The 19,206-nt window shown below is 42.1% G+C and overlaps 1 long non-coding RNA gene across 1 annotated transcript; it reads left to right on the top strand.

Moving 5' to 3' along the window:
• The first annotated feature begins 6,962 nt into the window (after positions 1 to 6,962).
• On the top strand, positions 6,963 to 10,033 carry LOC110341662. The gene is made up of 4 exons (XR_002383632.2): positions 6,963 to 7,114; positions 7,212 to 7,441; positions 8,804 to 8,837; positions 9,703 to 10,033. It is a non-coding gene; the product is annotated as an uncharacterized LOC110341662 (long non-coding RNA).
• Positions 10,034 to 19,206: the final 9,173 nt, after the last annotated feature.

Genomic DNA, 19,206 nt, shown 5'->3' with positions numbered 1-19,206 from the left:
TTTTTGTTTTTAACATAAATAAGAATACACATAGATTTTGTTCTAGAACTTCATTCTTCACATAAAAATATGTACTGGTGATGCTTTCTTCTTTTAAGAATGAGGCTTATGTCCATGATGCTGTAATGGCACAAATATTACATAGGTAACCAACAACTTTCTGAGTAGATTTAAGGCCTACTCCACAGAAGGAAACACATGCTTGGTACAATAAATCTGAACAAGAACCCACTGCTTTCTTGCTAAATGGACATAGTAACAAACTACACTCTGAATTTATGCCTCTGTGCTCACAGATTTTTTTTCCAGACAGGATTTCTCTGTGGCTTTGGAGGCTGACCTGGAACTATCTCTTGTAGACCAGGCTGGTCTCGAACTCTGCCTCCCAAGTGCTGGGATTAAAGATGTGCACCACCATCGCCCTGCCAAGGTACTCACAGATTAATGCAGCTCTCAGACTTCATTGGAGAAATTGTTTGTGCAGTGGATGGTGATCAGTGGGGAAAAAACTCACAATTGACCAAAGTGCAGAGAATACTTGTCATTTGAGTGCCCATCCACAAATGGGACATCTGTATCATCCCTCAGGGCTCAGGGACCATTGTGAAAGAGGAGGCAGAAAGATTCTCAGAGCCAGCAGTCAGTCCTGGACAGTACAGGACCACTGCACACATGAACTCATAGAAGCCATGTTTGACAGCACAAGACATGCAGCAGAAGGTAAAGTTAGTGAATATTCCAGTATGGAGGAGGAAGGGCTCATGAGCTCCTGCCTCTAACCGAGGAGCTATAGACTGACTTCTGGAGGAGGGGGTGTGGCTGGGTAGGTCAACCATGCTCCAGTAGATGGCCTCACAACCAGGGGCATATGGACAACACAAATTGGACTACCTAAAAAAATAATGAAAAGAAGATAAAGAAGATAGAAAGTTGGGGAGGTAGGGACGTGAGGGTGAATTTGGAAGGAGTTAGAGGTAGGAACTGTGTGATTAGGGCAAAAATACAGTGTGTGGAATGCTCACTAATGAAAACATATTTTAAAAGTGAGGCCCACCTAATTTGCATTTTATTATTAATTTATATATGCATTTTTAACTACTTCATTCCATAATCGAGACATATAATTTTATCATGCCTTTGAAGACTGATTAGGTACCACTCTAAAACATGCATCCAAGGTAAAAATCTCTACTTGTTGGGGAAGTCCTGTTATTTGCCTGTTATTTGTCAATAAAGTACTGTTGAGCCTATAGGAATCTAGATAGGTGGGGCTAGGAGTCCAGGAGGATTCTGGGAAGGAGAAACACAAGAGAGTCAACATGTAAAGCCATTGGGGTAGGAGCCCGGAATTATTCTCCGGTAAGAGACATACTTAGATTACCAATTATGGGGTAATTACTTAAAGCAGAGCTAGCCAGTAAGAGACAAGCAAGGCCAACAGCTTCATAATTCATATAGCCTCCTGTGTGTTTATTTGGGACTGATACGGCTCTAGAACCAGGCTGGCGGGAAAGCGGCTCTGGAACCAGGCTGGCGGGAAGGCTCCTCTCAAGGAAAAGCTTCCCATAACATCTACTGTCTTAGGAAAAGAAAGAGACCAGGCAGGGTGGTAAAACCCTGAAACCCTGCTACACTGGAGGCTGAGGCAGGAGGATCACAAGTTTGTGGCCAGCTCAGACTTTATATAGTGAGACATCTAAAAATGTTAAGCAAAGCTGGGTATAGTGCTGCACACCTTTATTTCCACCTCTTGGGAAGCAGAAGCAGGTGGATCTCTGTGAGTTCAAGGCCAGCCTGGTCTATAGAGCAAGTTCCAAGATGGCTAGGGCAACACAGAGAAACCCTGTTTTGAAAAAAAAGTTAAACAGTATAGGAAAGCATCCTAAGAAGCTATATTTTATATATTTAACAATATACTTTGTTTCTACTCTAGTTTGTTATGTCAATTATCAGAATTTCTCATTAAATAAAGTTTAATAATCAATTATACACTCTACCTGGCAGATGAAGTATATTTTAGAAAGTATGCATCTTTGTAATATCATGGCTACCTCAGAGAGAGGTTGGTCAGATAACAGGGAAAATGTCACCATTTTAAAAAAGAAAAACCTACATTTTTTTTTTTTTTGGTTTTTATGAGACAGGGTTTCTCTGTATTGTTTTGGAGGCTGTCGGTCCAGCCCAGCCTCGAACTCACAGAGATCCGCCTGCCTCTGCCTCCAGAGTGCTGGGATTAAAGGTGTGCGCCACCACCGCCCGGCGAAAAACCTACATTTTTATTGTATTACTGCTTACAAAAGCATGTAGGATTGTTTAAAATAATATACATCAACAATTCTGTTGTGAAAGAAAAAAATAACTATCTCTTAAAATATTAATTGCATATAACCTTGAGCTAGAAATGCTATGGTAGGAATTTGTCCTATAGACATTTACAACATTCTAATCATGGTCTTAAGGCCAAAATGTTAGAAGCATATAAAATTATTCAATTATAGAGAATAGCTAAATAAGTTTGGCTTACATGAGAGAGTAAAGCTAATTTATTATAAAAGTTGCTAGGACCAACTTTATTGGGAACAAAATGGACAAAAGGTTATTGGATGAAACATTCTGATTGTATTTGGGACACAGGGGTTGAACTCAGTGCTTCACGGTTGTTAATACACACTATCATGAGCGTCAACCCCAGCCCCAAAGCATTCTGATTAAAAAAAGAACCCACACTGTAAGATGTGGAACATCCATCTACACCTTAAATGCAAGCTTAATTCCCTATAGCATCCATACCCTATAAACTAACCACGTCTAATTTCCTCAATATACATTTTGTAGTTTTATGGTCATTCCATGATTTGAAGTGAAAGGCTACCTTACCAGAAGATTAAACAAAAACTGCAAAGTGAGCAGTTGGCTTGTTCCTTCTCAGCAAACATCCTGGAGAAAACTATTTAATATATCATTACAGAAGCAGAGTGTGCATGCAATAAATCTATCAGCAGAGTTAAAGCACCCACCTGGACCTTGGCCCCATCTGGCTAGTGCTCTTTGTCTGTGGTCGGTCGAGGCCTCCACAATGTACACACTCACCCAATATCTTCTCTGAGAGGGATTTACACTAGCATTATGCTTTGCTCAAACGTTCTTGGGTGAATGATTCTGTATTTCCAGTGTTTGCTTTTAAGATGCCAATTTAGAGATCAATTATAATTTCTCTTTTAATACTGAGAAAAACTGAATCACAATGTTAGGCTCAAAACACAACATCATTTTAAAAAGACAGGCTGTTAGCCTAGGAAATAATAGCAAGGATGGATAGGTGGGGTTGCATCAAACTAAAAGGCTCTTCAGAAAGAAAGATGCAGCAGAAGCCCAGGAATGGAAACAACCCAGGTGCCTACCAGCAGCTAAAATGCAACACCTATACAAAATGGAGTCTTATCTAGCCATTGGAAGGACAAATTGTCATTGGCAGAACAATGGATGGAACTGGAGATTGCCATACTAAGCGGAATAAGCCAGACTCTAGAAGACAAGTTTGGAGAAAGGAAAAAGCCATGAAAGTACAAGAGACAGGGGAGTAAGGGAGGCTAAGGAGCAAGGGTAGGGCATTAGGGTGCAAAAGGGGTGTGTGTGAGTATGATCAAAATACAGTATAGCATGTATGAAAATGTCAAGACGAAGCCCATTATTTCATATAATCAGTACATGCTAAAGCGAGGGAGGACACTGAAAAATTTAGGGACTGACAACATTGTCTACCTCTTGACTGTGTTGTTCACTGAATACATGCATTTGCCAGTAGTCATGTACTAATACACAAAAGATTACACAATATATATACTAAAATGCATGACAATTGTTGCAAAAAAAGTAGAGGAAAATCTAACTTTTGAGTGTAATAAAAACCCTGAAGTATCAATAATAATAACAAATAAATTACTATTTAGAACAAATTATATAATATTTTATATAGATTATAAGCTGATTCCTTACATTAGATCTAAGTAAAATACACCTTTATGCATAAAAAGAAAAATGCAGCATAGTACACTTAGTGGTTCCATTTTAAGAAGAAAGGGAAAGAGAAAATGGTTAATATAGCAATAAATGAAGTCATTACTTGGTATGTTCTAAGTTGTTGATTTCAGAAGAATGGGTAGAACTTTGGTCTTCACCTCACAGTTTATTTCTCACTATCAAACCACTGCCATTTGCCTAGCTGAAAATGAAACTTCCTTCTATATTTTGACTTTGCACTTTGAAACTTTCAGTTTACAAAAGTTACAATTGTTTTGGAGAGATTCTCACATGCTTTCCATCTTGTTCCCCACCATATTAACATCTTTCATTTGCTGTGCTGTTAACTTTGATAAGTTGCCAATAATTACTTTTCAGACCTTACTTAAAGTTGCTATTTGTCTTAGAAAAGTCCTATTTATGTCTGGGTTCAATGTTACATTCCTGAATTCCAAGTACTGTGGTGAGGAGTGGGCAGAGGCAGGAAGATTGTCACAAATTCAAGACCAGTCTGGCCTACATAGAGAGTTCCATGCTAACCAAAGCTACACAGTGAGACCCTATCTTGAGAGAGAGAGAGAGAGAGAGAGAGAGAGAGAGAGAGAGAGAGAGAGAGAGAGAGACCAGGAACCAACCCAGGAAGCCATGTTGCATGCTGTTGTTTTGTTTCTTTTTAACCAAGTATCTTGCTCAGTCTGTCTTTCATAACTTTAATTTTCATGACTTGGCAAGAATATTGGTGAGTTATTCTGTAATAGAGTCTCAGCTTGGTTTATACTACTTTTCTCATGCTTAAATTTGGATTACACATTGCTGTCGAGGATGCTTACAAATTAATGTTGACCATCTCTCCATATATCACCTGAGAAAGCACTCGATGTTCCCATAGCCCCAACTCCCCCTGCTGACATAGATCCCATGGTTAAAGTGCCTGCCAGCTTTCTCTGCTCTAAAGGTATTGTTTCCCTATGGTGGTTAATGAGTAGCTAGTGGAGAGATACTTTAAAACTATGCAAATATCTTGTCTCCCGTTGATACCCACTTCCTTTTCAGGGCTGACTATTGAACTCAGGATCTTATGCATGCTAGGCAAGTGCTCTAACATTGAGACATATCCCAAGCCTCTTTCGGGTTTTTGTTTTATTTGTTGGTTGGTTTGTCTGTCTGATTGTGGCAGGGCCTCCCTAATGTAGCCCAAGATAACCTTGCACTCACTATGCAGCCCAGGATGGTTTCCTTCTCACAGTTCTCTTGCCTCTACTTCTAGTGCTGGGAATTACTGGTGTGCACCACCACACCCTGATGCGTCTTTTGTTGTTGTTTTGTTATGTGTTTAATCATATTTTAATGACCTAATTTATAATCCATTTTTGTTTTTTAAAATACAGTTTTGTTAATGCATAACTTGCATAATATACATTATAATGGTACAACTCAATGAATTTTAAATGCATTCATACACCACAATCCAGTTTTAGAATATTTTCATTATACCAAAATTTCTTTGGGACTGGCAATATGGCTCAGTAGGTAAAGATGCTGGCTGTGCAAGCCTTACGACATGAGTTCAATCCCCAGAACCCACATAAAGACGGAAGGAAGTTATCCTCTGACTCCACATATACTTTGTGGCACAGGCCCATCCCCACCACACACACACACACACACACCACCCCCACCAACAATAACAATAATAATAGTAATAAAAATTTTTAAAGTTCTTTTGCATCTGTTTGTCATCAGTCTGCTCTGCACTTGAGGCCCTGGGTAACCACTAATGTGCTTTCTGCCTTAGTCACATGACTTTTTCATCATTCTCTTGCTTGGAATTTACTCCTGCTCCTTACAGCATGTCAGCATTCCCCTGCATTTTTGAAGTCAGAGACTGTCCTAGTTTGCTTTTTATTGCTGGGATAAAGACCATGACTCCCCCCCCCCCAAACTGGGCAAGAATTTATTTCCATTATACCTCAGGTCATACTCCATCACTGAGAGAAGTCCAGATAGGAATTTAAGGTAGGAGTGAAGCACAGGGAATAGAGGAGTGGTACCTACTGGCCTGGTCTCCCTGGCTTGCCCAGATTGCTTTCTTATACAACCCAGGACCTCCTCCTACCCAGAGGTGAAACTGCCCGCAGTGAGCTGGGCCCTCCCACATCAATCAGTAATCCAGAAAATGCCCCGGCAGCCTTGCCTACAGGCAATCTGATGAAGGCATTTTTTCAACTGAGGTTCCCTCTACAGAGGGGACCCTACATTATGTCAAGTCAACAAAAAACTAGCTAGCACAAAGACATGATCTTTGATCTCATAAACGCACCAAGCATTTTGACTATTTCCAAAATTACTCCAGACTCTTACAGGATTTTTGCTTTGTTCCTGCTCTTCACCTAGATGAGTTACCTTCAAGTTCATAAGTACCTCAGAATGTGACTATATATGGAGTAATTGGGGATAACAGGAGGTCATATAGGCAGGCATTAATTCAGTATTAGTGGCCTGATAAGAAAAGGGATTAAGACACAAAGGCATTGGTCAATGGAAGACTGTGAGGACGCAACGAGCAGAGACACTTGACACTTGCAATCCAAGAAGAAGGTCTCCACAGGAGACCAGAGCTCTCCCCACCTTACCTCCCACCCCACCCCCTCCCCCTCCCCCACCTTACCTCACTCCCCACTCCTCCCCCATCCCCCACCTTATCTCCCATCCCACCCCCATCCCCCACCTTACCTCCCACCCCACCCCCTCCCCCATCCCCCACCTTACCTCCCACCCCACCCCTCCCCCACCTTACCTCACACCCCACTCCTCCCCCATCCCCCACCTTACCTCCCACCCCACCCCACCCCCATCCCCCACCTTACCTCACACCCCACCCCACCCCCATCCCCAGGCACTACTGGCAGCTGAATCTTCATGTCTTTCTTTTGTAGGTGGTCAGATATCACAGAAGGATCTTCTAGTCTGCAGGATCATGGTGAAGGACTTGGGATTTTATTGTGTTAACGTATATTCCCATTTATAGAATTGAACCCATATTTGCCAAGTGTTCCTCCAGAAGGAGGCTATATACCGTATCCAGGCTCATGAGGTTAGTTCTGGGGTTTTGTGGACCCGAGGAACCATTTTCTAAACAGGCTTGTTATTCATGTCTGTTCTTCACCTCACCTTTCTCCCCACTGCCGAAGCATGAAAGGAGGCCTCTCATGCAACCAGATTGAAACAGCGTCCCTCTTGGAGGCAGAAGAGAGGCTCTTTTAAGACTCAGGAACTAAACCAAATGTGTGAGACACGTAACGGCAGAAGTCTCCGGAAGCTGCTAAAACTTACAAGAATCACACTCCACACCCCACTCCATCCCTGTTACAGGAGCAGTACCAATTGATCGGGAGAACCCCGGGAGAACTCCCGGTTGCCTGTAAGTTGTGTACAGAACTCCAGAGATGGTTTTGTGAACCATCATTCATGACAGGATGTAGCTGCCTTTGATCCAGTAAATGATCCTCACACACAGTCCTGGAACCTCAACACATTCCCTAGTTTACTAAGCAGACTTAGGTGGGATCGTTTCTCCAGGCAGTCATTGGTGCTCCATCTCAGGTAGACTGGAGTTCGTTGACACCTGTGAGGTTCATGGTAGGTTGCCAGGAAAGGAGGAAGACCACTGGGTTAGGAGGGAGTGGGGGAGTAGAGAGAACACATGGCTGTGGGCACACAGGCAGGCTGGTGAAGGCAAAAAGCTAAGACCTCTGACCCCAACGCCATATTTGTACAGAATCACACAAAAGTGGCACTCTGCCAAAAGTAGTTATGTAACAGATCACATCCCTGTTTATTTTGGGAGTCCCCAGACATCTGGTGTCAGCCGTTTTGTGCTGATTCATACCGCCCCCATGCCCAGTGTTAGCTGACTCATGCGGCTATGTTGCCAAAACCTCCCAAGGAAAATTCATATACCAAGTAATTCCCATTTTTCACCAAGGCATGTCTAGCAGTCATTTTTATCAGGTCAACTAATGAAATTACCTCTTAATCTATTGGACTCTTGATTCCAAATCACATCCTTTTTGTCTTCCTAAGGCATCCTCTTGGTGGGTTTGGCCTTTGGAACATCTCCTTTCCTGTCGGTTTTACTAGTTCTCAGCAAAGAACCAGAGCACACATGTATTTAACTGGTTGTGTCTGTTTAGAGGTCCAATATGCATCTGTGCAAGTAAACTAAAACCTGGCTCGGGAGGGTAAAGTTGAACGAACACATGATTGACAGTTTTGCCACAGGACATCTCCACTCATAACTTTTCTGGTCAACAACTGTGTCCATGCAAGTTATACCTTCGACTCGTACTTTCTCACTTTCATACCTCATTTGTGGACAGAAAGGGAAACTAGTAGTAGCTGTAACTACAACCAAAGGGATCCTGTAAGATATCCTACCCTAGTTAGGCATTGGTGGCACACGCCTTTAATCCCAGCACTTGGAAGGCAGAGGCAGGTGGATCTCTGTGAGTTCGAGACCAGCCTGGTCTACAGAGTTCCAGGACAGCCTCCAAAGCTACACGGAGAAACCCTGTCTCAAAAAAACCTAAATAAATAAAAAGATATCCTACCCTCTGACCTTAGTTGTGGACTGTAGTTCAAGGTTACAACTAACAGTCCAGCTGATGCTTTAACTGAGGAACCCACTCAGTGTGTGCTGGACACTGGCTAGGCAATACTATATGTATTAGCCTATTTAATCTACCCTTCAACCTGACAAAATCCATCTTTTCCTTTATTTTAGGACAAGGAAACCTGAGACTTTGAAAAGACAAAAGGTAAGTGCAATTTTACCACCTTTCAGTGGGGAAGATAAGAGGTTTAATATAAATGCAAACTGGCTGACTCCCAAACACCTTATCCCACCATGCTGGTTTGTTCTTTTGTGTCTCAAAACAGTCTGAGCATAATGGCTTGGAACTCGACAGGTAGCTCAGGCTGCTGGCCTTGAAGTCATGGAGATTCTCCAGCCTCAGCTTCTCAAATGCTAAGATTATACATATTCAGGGTGTTGTCATAAAGATCAGTTCTTGCCAGGGCTATTGAATGTGCATTTCCGTGTCCCAGCTTATCAATTGTTCCTTTCTCCTTCTCCAGTCCTGCTCCCTACGCTGTGTGTTCTTTATCAATGAACAGTCTTCAGTTGTTTCAGTTTTTGCAAAATCCTGGCCTACCTCCATTTTTTCTGCCCACCTTACCCTTCACATTTTAGGGAGAAATTCTATGACCCCTCAGGCATCAGTGTGGTGCCATGCACGTGCTCATAAGGCACATGAAGAACCCTCTTTAGCTGGGTTGAGAATGTAGCAGTTACTAGAGTGTCTGTGTAGTGTGTTTGAGGCCCTGGGTGAATCCCTAGGTTCACCTGTGCAAACTAGGTAAACATCTGTTATTCAAGCACTTGAGAGGTGGAGGCAAGAGGAATACGGGCCCAATGTTTTCAGCTACATAGTGAGTTTAAGGCCAGCCTGGATACCTGAGACCCCATCTCAGGGAAGGCAAAAACTGAAGGAAGAAAGGGAGGGAGGGAGGAAGGAAGGAAGGAAGGAAGGAAGGAAGGAAGGAAGGAAGGAAGGAAAGAAAGAAAAAAAGAAATTTCCTTACTCGAGTAAAACAATAATTACTAATCATTCTTTGTAAAAGTTACCTGTTGATGACAGCTGGGATGGTTGAGTGGGTTAAGGCACTTACCACCATGCCTCAGTTTGATTCTACGGAAGTCACACAGTGGAAGAGAAAGATCCGATTCTAGCAAATCGTCCTCGACATTCCTATATGCCATGTGCCATGAGCATCTACACGCACACTCCCTCACTCAAATAAATACATGTAAAAAATAATAAATTATTTCTTGGTGTGACTTCTGAACATGGTATAAATATTCTTAGTTTTCATGTGATTACAGGTGACTCTTGAGGAGTATAAATAAATGCACAAAGTGGGCTTCACATAAACCTCTGACTGAATTAATGTTATGATTTTAAGCATTTGTTGAGTAGGATGTTATAAAAAGTCCTTGATGACTTTCATTATTATTCAGAGCATTGATACTATTTTACCATACTTCTTCTTAATACAGGGGATCAAACCCAGAGCCATGCTAGACTTCTGAGTTGTATCTTTAGCCTTTGAGAGATGGGGTCTAGCCATATAACTGAGATGAGCTTTGACTGCACATTATAGCCAGCTTGACCTGTACCTATTGGCTGTTGGGATTATATGTGTGAGACATATCCAGTTTGGACATTTTATGGTTTTTGTTTTTTTTTTTGGTTTTACGAGACAGGGTTTCTCTGTTTTGGAGGCTGTTGGTCCAGCCTGGCCTCGAACTCACAGAGATCTGCCTGCCTCTGCCTCCCGAGTGCTGGGATTAAAGGCGTGCACCACCAACGCCTGGCTCAGTTTGGACATTTTAAATTATTCTGTGGACACAAATCCAAGAAGTAACTGCTGACAAATTTGAAAATACTAATCTTCACTGTGTAACTTTAAAACATGAATTTTCATCTAAATAAAACCTATAAGGCTCTTTTTCTCAGATGATAAACTATCATGCTTTGAAATCTTTCATGTTAACAGAAAAAAAAACCATTACATAGTTTTAAGTACAACAAACACACAAAAATATGTAAAAGCAATGCAAGAAACATTGAGAAATGAATTTCAAATTTCCAGTTGTTACTGTAAATAGGTAGGTTGGAATTTTCTGGGATCTAAGTGATAAAAGTTCTTATCATAACTCCAAAGGAAATGGAAAGCCATCCATCATTTATCAGAATTTGTGCAGATTTCTCAGTGACATGGTTTTCTCCATCTCAAACATTCTAAAACTCTTAAGCCAGCCAAATTTAAACCAAAGATCGATGGGATAAAATATAAAGAATGAGGAAAAATAACTCTTCAAAACAGCCTACCTTTGTACATGCATAGTATTGTTTTTTGTGTAAAAAGTTCGACTGGTAGCCGGGCAGTGGTGGTGCACACCTTTAGTTCCAGCACCAGGTGGATCTCTGTGAGTTCGAGACCAGCCTGGTCAATAAGAGCTAGTTCCAGGACAGCCTCCCAAGCCACAGAGAAACCCTGTCTCAAAAAACAAACAAACAAAAGTTCGACTGCTTTGTTCTGAAATATATGTCTTTAGATAGCCTTGAGAATCTTCCTGTAGATGCTGGTTGGAATTAGGGAAGGTCTAGGGGTGCTGCAGATTGCCCTTAAGTTACCTTGGAGAAGCACAGTCACTGATTAAATATTGGTTGTCTGACGGTATTCACGAGATGGATACCCAGAAATGAGAACAGATGGTCTCCTCATAGAAGCGACATTACAAGGAAACTTCAGAAACATGATGAACACAAATGGTTTCACTTCAACCTCGAAGGAAAAGAGTGGCTTATGGTGTTGATGGTCGGGATGTTCATTCTGGGGAAACAACCATGAAGAGCTATGATGTGGCCCCTTGTAGTTGTCAATGTTCTCTTCCTTGTTCTTGGCCGACACTATGTAAGTATGTTTATTATATTCAGACTTGCTTCTATGTATGTTACACACTGAACAAATTTTACTCATAAATAATAGAATTAATATGGATTGTATAGCATAGCATTTATATCATATATAGCATGAACTATCTGTCATTTTCCAGTAATCTGCTCCTCTCCCCAGAGCCTGTAAATGAGGCACAGAATGCGCAGTGACTTCCCTAAGTGTGGCTTCCTGATAGGATACCTAAAACTATACATTGATAGGGGAGGGGTACTGAAATGTAAGTTGCTCCAGAAGAATTTTAAGGTATTTCCAAAACTGGATCACTGTGTGCAGAATTTTTACTAAGGAATTTCTGACTCAGCTCAATCCCACAGGAGTTAGATTTCACATTTCATACATGAGAGCATCCTTCCCTTCCATGTTCTCCTTTATACACTCCTCTCAAATCCATGTCCTCTGTTTTCTGTAATCACACACACACACACACACACACACACCTGACTGAGTCTGGTTAGTGTTGCTTGTATATACTTGGCTGAGGGTTAGCCACCAGAGAATGGACAACCTATCAGGAGGCAGGTTGCCCCTTAAGAGACTGACCCTCTCTCCCTCAGCAGCCACTGAGCTACTGACTGCCCATAGGTCTTCACCTGGGGTGGGGCCTTATGTGCTCTTCCTTAATCCATGCTGGAATGTTGGCTGGCATGATCGTGTTTGGGTAACCATATTGTTGGGAGTTCATGGGTGTAACGTCCCTGAAGGAAGACAATAGACGGCAATAAAAGATGGAAAGCCCTTCCATGCTTGTAGATTGGTAAAATCAACATTGTGGAAATGACCACACCTTAAGACAATGTACAGATTTGTGACATTGCAGCTACCTGACAGTCAACAAAGATGCCAAAAATACATACAGGAGGAAAGAATGTTTTCAATAAACTGGGCTGGGAAAGACTGGGTATCCACGTGTACAAAAATGAAACCAGACCCTTGTCTCTCTTCACAAAACCTAACTCCAACTTGATCAAAGACTCCAGTGTGAAACTGAATCTCTGAAACTCCCACAGGATCTCTCCCTCCCTCCCTCCCTCCCTCCCTCCCTCCCTCCCTCCCTCCCTCCCTCCCTCCCTCCCTCCCTCCCTCCCTTTTTTCCTTTCCCCTTTCTTTCTCTCTTTCTCTTTCTTTCACCTCCCTCCTCTCCTCCCCATCCCTCATCCCTCCCCTACCTTCCCTCTGTACCCCCATCCACTCCTCCATTTCTAGTCATAAAAGCACAGATATCCACAAAACATGGCATATCACATTATAGTAAGAGTAAACAGCTTGTCTTGTATTAAGGCTGGGCAAGGTGACCCAGTATGGGGAGTAAGACCCCAAAAGCCAGTTAAAGAGTCAGAGACACCCCCTGCTCCCACTATGAGGAGTCCCACAAGAAGACCAAGCTATACAACTGTCATATATATGCAAAGGGCCTAGATCAGTCCCGTGCAGGCTCTGTGAGGCCCTAAGAGCTCAGGTTAGTTGATTCTGTCCCACAGAATTCTTGAAGAGGAATGTTACTCAGGAGAGTCCTCATTCTGCTTATGGAGGGATTATTGGCAAAAGCTGCCACTCCCTCCTTTCCGGAGAGCCTAAAAGGACTATTTCCTGCAGCTGCCAGCCCCAGAGGATGCTGATGAACTGGACCGTGATCTGGTCACGAAGCCTGGGGAGTCAGGGTAGGCCATGTGAGATCCGTAGGCTTGCCAGGCTGAATGAGCTTTTCCTCTGGATCAGATGTAGCTCACGTGGAAGAGATCTACTCAGAGAGAGACTCCAGCCTCTGGGGACGGAAGGAGAGACTGTAAGTAGGCTACCAGCTATCCACAGGAGCAGAAACACATGAATCAGGTGAAGTGAGCTGCAGGATAGAGCAAAGAGTAATCTTTTAAATAACCTCCAAAAACCTCAAGAAAGCCAGCTTTGAATGTCCACCAGGCACAGAAAGCCCAAGCATGTCAGTTCTTTAAGAGGGCTGCCATTCCTCAGACCCCCTCCCCCATCCTCAAGAACCAGAAACTGGCCACCAGCTATGATGGAAGAAGGAAGTGGAGCAGAGTGGAGAAAACAACTTTGCATTCTTCCTCTCCGTTTCTGCCCCCAACAGACGGCCTGGAGAGCAACCTCTAAGGGAAGACAGATGAAGCTGCGATTGGTATCTCCAGGAGCTAGTCTGTTCTTTTTCTTTCTTTTCTGTTTGTCTTGAGACAGGGTTTCTCTGTGTAGCCTTGGCTGAAGTTTGCTCTGTAGAGATCTGTTTGTTTCTGCTTCCCCAGTGCTGGGACCAAAGGCCTGTGCCACCAGTGCTGGGCAGTTAAGCCATGTTTTCAACCAAGGGTTTTTACCTAGGAAGGGAAGAATCGTGGAAACTTTCATGTGAGCATTTGTATTTGCGTTGATTTTTTGTTTAAACATACTTTTCTTTATTGATTCTTTGGGAATTTCACATCGTGTACCCCGGTCCCACTCACTTCCCAGTCACTCCATATCCTCTCATCACCCCTGCAGCATTCCCCAACCCCCCCAATCAATTAAAAACAAACACGCAAACCCACCTTGCTCATCACCTTTCAAATACCTCTTCATTCATCCTAGTGGCACTGGATGCTGCGGTGTCCCACGCAGTATACCCTTTTGTACAATCAGCCCCACCCACAAATTGTTCATTGCAACCACGGGTCTTGTTCAAGTCCTCTGGCACACTATCATCACTGGATCCTCACTGAAACTCCCCTCAGGCATCCTGCTGTTGCCGGGAGCCATGGATATCCTGCAGATATCCTTCTACAGGACAAGTCCCTTCACGAACTCAACAAGTCATAGACGCAGTAGAGGTTAAGGTAGGCCAATCAAAGGACTTCAGGTCTCTCTTTTTTTTTTTTTTAGTTTGTTTTAAAGCAATGATTGAATCCTGCAAAGAAGTATTTGGGGTCCTTAGCTCTCAGTTGCCTGCCCAGGACAGCTCAAGGATCCTCTTAAAACTATACTTTCCTTTTTTGAATTCTTATAACTCTTTGAGCCACCTCACCTTTCAGATTACGCCACTTTTAGAAATTATTCTTCTCCATTAAAGAAAAGAATTCAAGCTAAGACTTCTAAAAACTATTCCTCTTCATTCTTCTAAAGAAAAAAAAAACAAGCAAAGACTTTAGATAATGACATCTTTAAATGGCGGGTTTGAGCCTCTACTTTTGTTTTTGTTTCTCAAGACTGGGTTTCTCTGTGTAGCCCTGGCTGTCCTGAAACTAGCTCTGTAGACCAGGCTGGCCTCGAACTCACAAAGATCCACCTGCCTCTGCCTCCTGAGTTCTGGAATTAAAGGCGTATGCCACTACAACCCGGAGCCTCTACTTTTAAAAAAATTGTATTGTTATTGTGTGTATGTGTGAATGACATACATGCAGATGCTATAGTCCAGGTAAAAAGGTTGCAGATGATCACACACTAACACACACACACACACACACACACACACACACACACACACACACACACACACACACATCAAATTAGAGTCCTTTATTGCCAGTCACTAAAAGTAGGAGGAGCCTCAGAAAGACTCATGACACCAAACCTCGGGGGTAGAGTGTTTTCTAAAGGCAAAAACAAAAAAAAAAAAATCACAATGACATCATTCATTGTCAGGTACAGGTCAGAGGAACCTAGTCACTTTTGTTTTGGCCATATATTCAACAGGTATTTTGGTTATGAATTTGGGTCATGTTCAAGGGAAGTTCTGAGTGTGCTGTCAAGGTGGACATGTCTGTTCATAGAGTAAGGACTGAAAAGCACCTAAGCAGACACAAATGGAGTCAGAACAAGATGGCATTACCTCAGTCACTTCTTACACACACACGAGGAGTTAGTTCAGAGGACCATTTTGTGGAGTTAGTTCTCTCCTTTCATCTTTATGTGGATTCAGAGGATCAAAGTCAGGTCTCTAGGCTTGTGCTAAGGTGCTTTTCTCCACTGAGCCATTTTCATTTGCTTTGATAGATGTTTTTTTCTTCTTTTATTCTTCTCTCGTACATTACATACTGACCACAGTTTCTCCCCCTCCACTCCTCCCAGTCCCCCCACACCCCCCTCCCCCAGATCCACTCCTACTTCATTTCCCTTCCAAAAAGAAAAGAAAAAAATGTAGGCCTCCCAGGGATATCCACAAAACATGGCCTAACAAGTTACAGAGAAATTTTTAGTTAGATATTTTGGTATATTTTCAATGCAGTTGACAGCTCAACCATTGAGAATAACAGTTCTCAAACTTTGATATCTAACAAAACCATTTAGGAGACTTGGAAGATATGAGGAGACCTATGCCTTATTCTTCTGGACCTGTGTGTTCATAATTAGCTCTCTAGATATTCTGAATTCCAAAACTGTTTGAGCACTTTTTTCTTTTTTTCTTTTTTTTCTTTTTTTGGTTTTTCGAGACAGGGTTTCTCTGTGGCTTTGGAGGCTGTCTTGGAACTCGCTTGGTAGTCCAGGCAGGTCTCGAACTCTCAGAGATCCTCCTGCCTCTGCCTCCCGAGTGCTGGGATTAAAGGCGTGCACCACCAACGCCCGGCTGAGCACTTTTTTCTTATAGCGATAATGGGATGGGACCACAGTCATGTCTCCTGTATTCAGCATCCAACTTCCCTCTCTTACTCAGCATTATGCTATTTATGAGAGTCACAGGGGCCTCACAGTTAATCGCTTCATAGTAAAAGATAGCCAGGGTCCTGCCTGGGCATTGTGAGCAAGGACCAGGAGGAACTGAGCCCAGCTAGTCTGGCAGAGACTACCACATATCTTGCCTTTCCTTCTTCTGGAAATATCCGGGCATTTGTTTCATAATGCTTGAATTGCTACAGTGACAAGCAGGGGCCTGAGTTGTGGGGACATAGACAGGAAGGAAACTGGCTAATTCTGAAATGGGAAAAAGCACTTCAACAGTTCACAAAGACGGCCTAACACTGACAGACACCAGGGAGTCAATAAAAGTTCCAATGATTCTGTCAGTCTACCTCATTTCTGTCTTTCAAATGGCTCAGTGTATTTAGGAGACCACAGACATCCCAGACTAGTAACTTAAAATTTAAAAACATAAGTAAACAAGAACACAAAAGCCTAGTAGATATGCTGAATAGACTAAAGATACAAACTATGAGACAGATGAATAAGAAAAAATGGATAATAGCTTATCTGCATAAAATGAAATAATAAAACCCACCGGTTTCTATGCTAACTTAAAAACATAATAAAAAGGAAATTAATTAGTTAATATTTGAAAATTACAACCATACAGTGAACAGGAAAACTATGCAGTTTACCAAATACATACATAAAAATCTATTTTTAGCCTATTAAAATGCTTTTAACCCACTAAAGTAGAAAAGAGTTAAAAGATACAATACTCCACATTAATACACCAGGATAAAAATGTTTATAACATTGCTTACAAATTGACACAAACCACCAAAAGTCAAATTGTGTTAATAACAAGTCATCTTTTAAATTTTTTTATTCATTTTACATGCTAGTAACATGTCATCTTAAAACTTTTATTTTGAAAACACACAAGAAACCAAACTGTTTGCCTTTCACCTATTCTCTAACTTTAATTATTTTGCATTTTATTTTAATGTTATTAATATCACTGAAGACCACCTGACAGTAACCTTAGAGTCATTGCACCCAGTACAATGCTCCTTGTACCCTGATTTACTCAATATTTCCTAAGACTATTCTCTTATATAACTATGCATGAACATCTTATTCAGGACATATAACTTTGGGTTGATATCACTATCAAATATATAGATTCACTTCTTCATATGTAAATTGTACTGAACGTCTTAATAATTTTCTTTTTTACTAGGTTTTCCTAGCCCAGTGACCACTCCAGGATCCCTGATGCATTCTTGTAGCCTGTGATCTTTAATTGGTACCCGTTCCTCATCTATCCTCTGTGTCTCTTGAAAATAGTACTTTTATAAAAAGAAAGAAAGATAAGCAACGAATGTTCCTCAATTTAAATTTGTCTGTTTCCTCGTGATTAGATTAAGGCACATTTGGCAGGAGTTTACAACTTTTGGCCTAATTAAATTCTACTTTTAGAATCTGTTTATGAGGAAACAATAATAAACACATGGGGATTGTTGATAGGGTTTTAAAGACCCACAGATGACACATAATAATAAAAACCCTGGAAACCATGTTTAGAGAGCATAATAAGCTCATGGCAATGTGCTCTTTGCTTCCTGTCTCCTCTCTCTCTCTCTCTCTCTCTCTCTCTCTCTCTCTCTCTCTCTCTCTCTCTCTCTCTCTCTCTCTCTCTCTCTCTCTCTCTCGGTTTTTTGAGACAGGGTTTCTCTGTATTGTTTTGAAGGCTATCCTGGAACTCGCTCTGTAGACTCACTCTGGCCTCGAACTCACAGAGATTTGCTTGTGTCTGCCTCCCAAGTGCCCGAGTGCTGGGATTAAAGGCATGCGCCACCAACACCCGGCTTTCTGTCTCCTCTCTGTCTCTGTCTCTGTCTCTCTCTCTCTCTCTCTCTCTCTCTCTCTCTCTCTCTCTGTCTCTCTTTCTCTTTTAGTTTTATGAGACAGAGTTTCTCTGTATTGTTTTGGAGGCTGTCGATCCAGCCCGGCCTCGAACTCAGAGATCCGCCTGCCTCTGCCTCCCGAGTGCTGGGATTAAAGGCATGCGCCACCACCGCCCGGCTGTCTCATCTCTTTTAACAGAGGAGGTTTCTCAGTAAAATCAAGACAGCAGTCTTTGTTGATGGCCCACACCACTGTTCTCTCCTTCCTCTGTTTCCTGATTTGTCCAGAAGTGAGCAAGGAGTCTTACATTTTACTGCCACACCCATGAGCCAGATCTTGCAACCACACCTTCTTTACTAGGATGGATTGTACCCTCAAACCATGAGCCAAAATAAACCCCTTCTCCATAAAGCTGCTTCTTGTCAGTTATTGGTCACCATGATGAGGAAAGTCATACATGAGTATTGCCTAAATTATTTCTCAAAACAATATGCATCCCTACATCAGCATCAGCATTTATGTCCAAATTGAGAAAAGTTGCCAGGACTAGGAGGAATATTGCCCACCTCATGCTGTCCCATAACCTCCTGGATATAATTCACATCCTCATTGTGGATTAGCAGCTGGAAAGATATTTCTCCCAGAGGAATAACCTTTGTATGCAAAAAGCAATTGTTATTGGCACTCAGGCCCTGTCTACCAAGGCTTCAGTTTTCTCTACTTTTTTTTCCTCTGAGAGGACTTTGGTATCTCCCAACTCTGTGTTTGTGTTATATAGTGCTTTTTTTCTGCCTGAGATATCCTCAATAACTCTTCTCTGCCCGCTGAACTTGTGCACTGGGTCTCAGTTCCCACATCACTATGGCAACAAAGCCAGTCTTGTTTGGTGTCAATTTCTCTGCCTTCCCTCATCCCTCAAGAATAAGTCATTTCCTGCCTGAGCTTCCTCCATCTCCCAGACTTTTGTACAGCAAAAAAGCAATTCCACAGAGCCCAGGCCTCCTTTTCCTTCTGTATGTGTGTCTCATTCCTAGACTGTGAGTTCTAGGAAGTCAGAGAACAGTATTGTTCATTGTTGGCTCCTGCTGTCAC

Source organism: Mesocricetus auratus, unplaced genomic scaffold (assembly GCF_017639785.1).
Source record: "Mesocricetus auratus isolate SY011 unplaced genomic scaffold, BCM_Maur_2.0 Super-Scaffold_4256, whole genome shotgun sequence".
Taxonomy (NCBI): domain Eukaryota; kingdom Metazoa; phylum Chordata; class Mammalia; order Rodentia; family Cricetidae; genus Mesocricetus; species Mesocricetus auratus.
The sequence above is the reverse complement of the archived record's forward strand: the minus strand, read 5'-3'. Positions and strand labels throughout refer to the sequence as shown.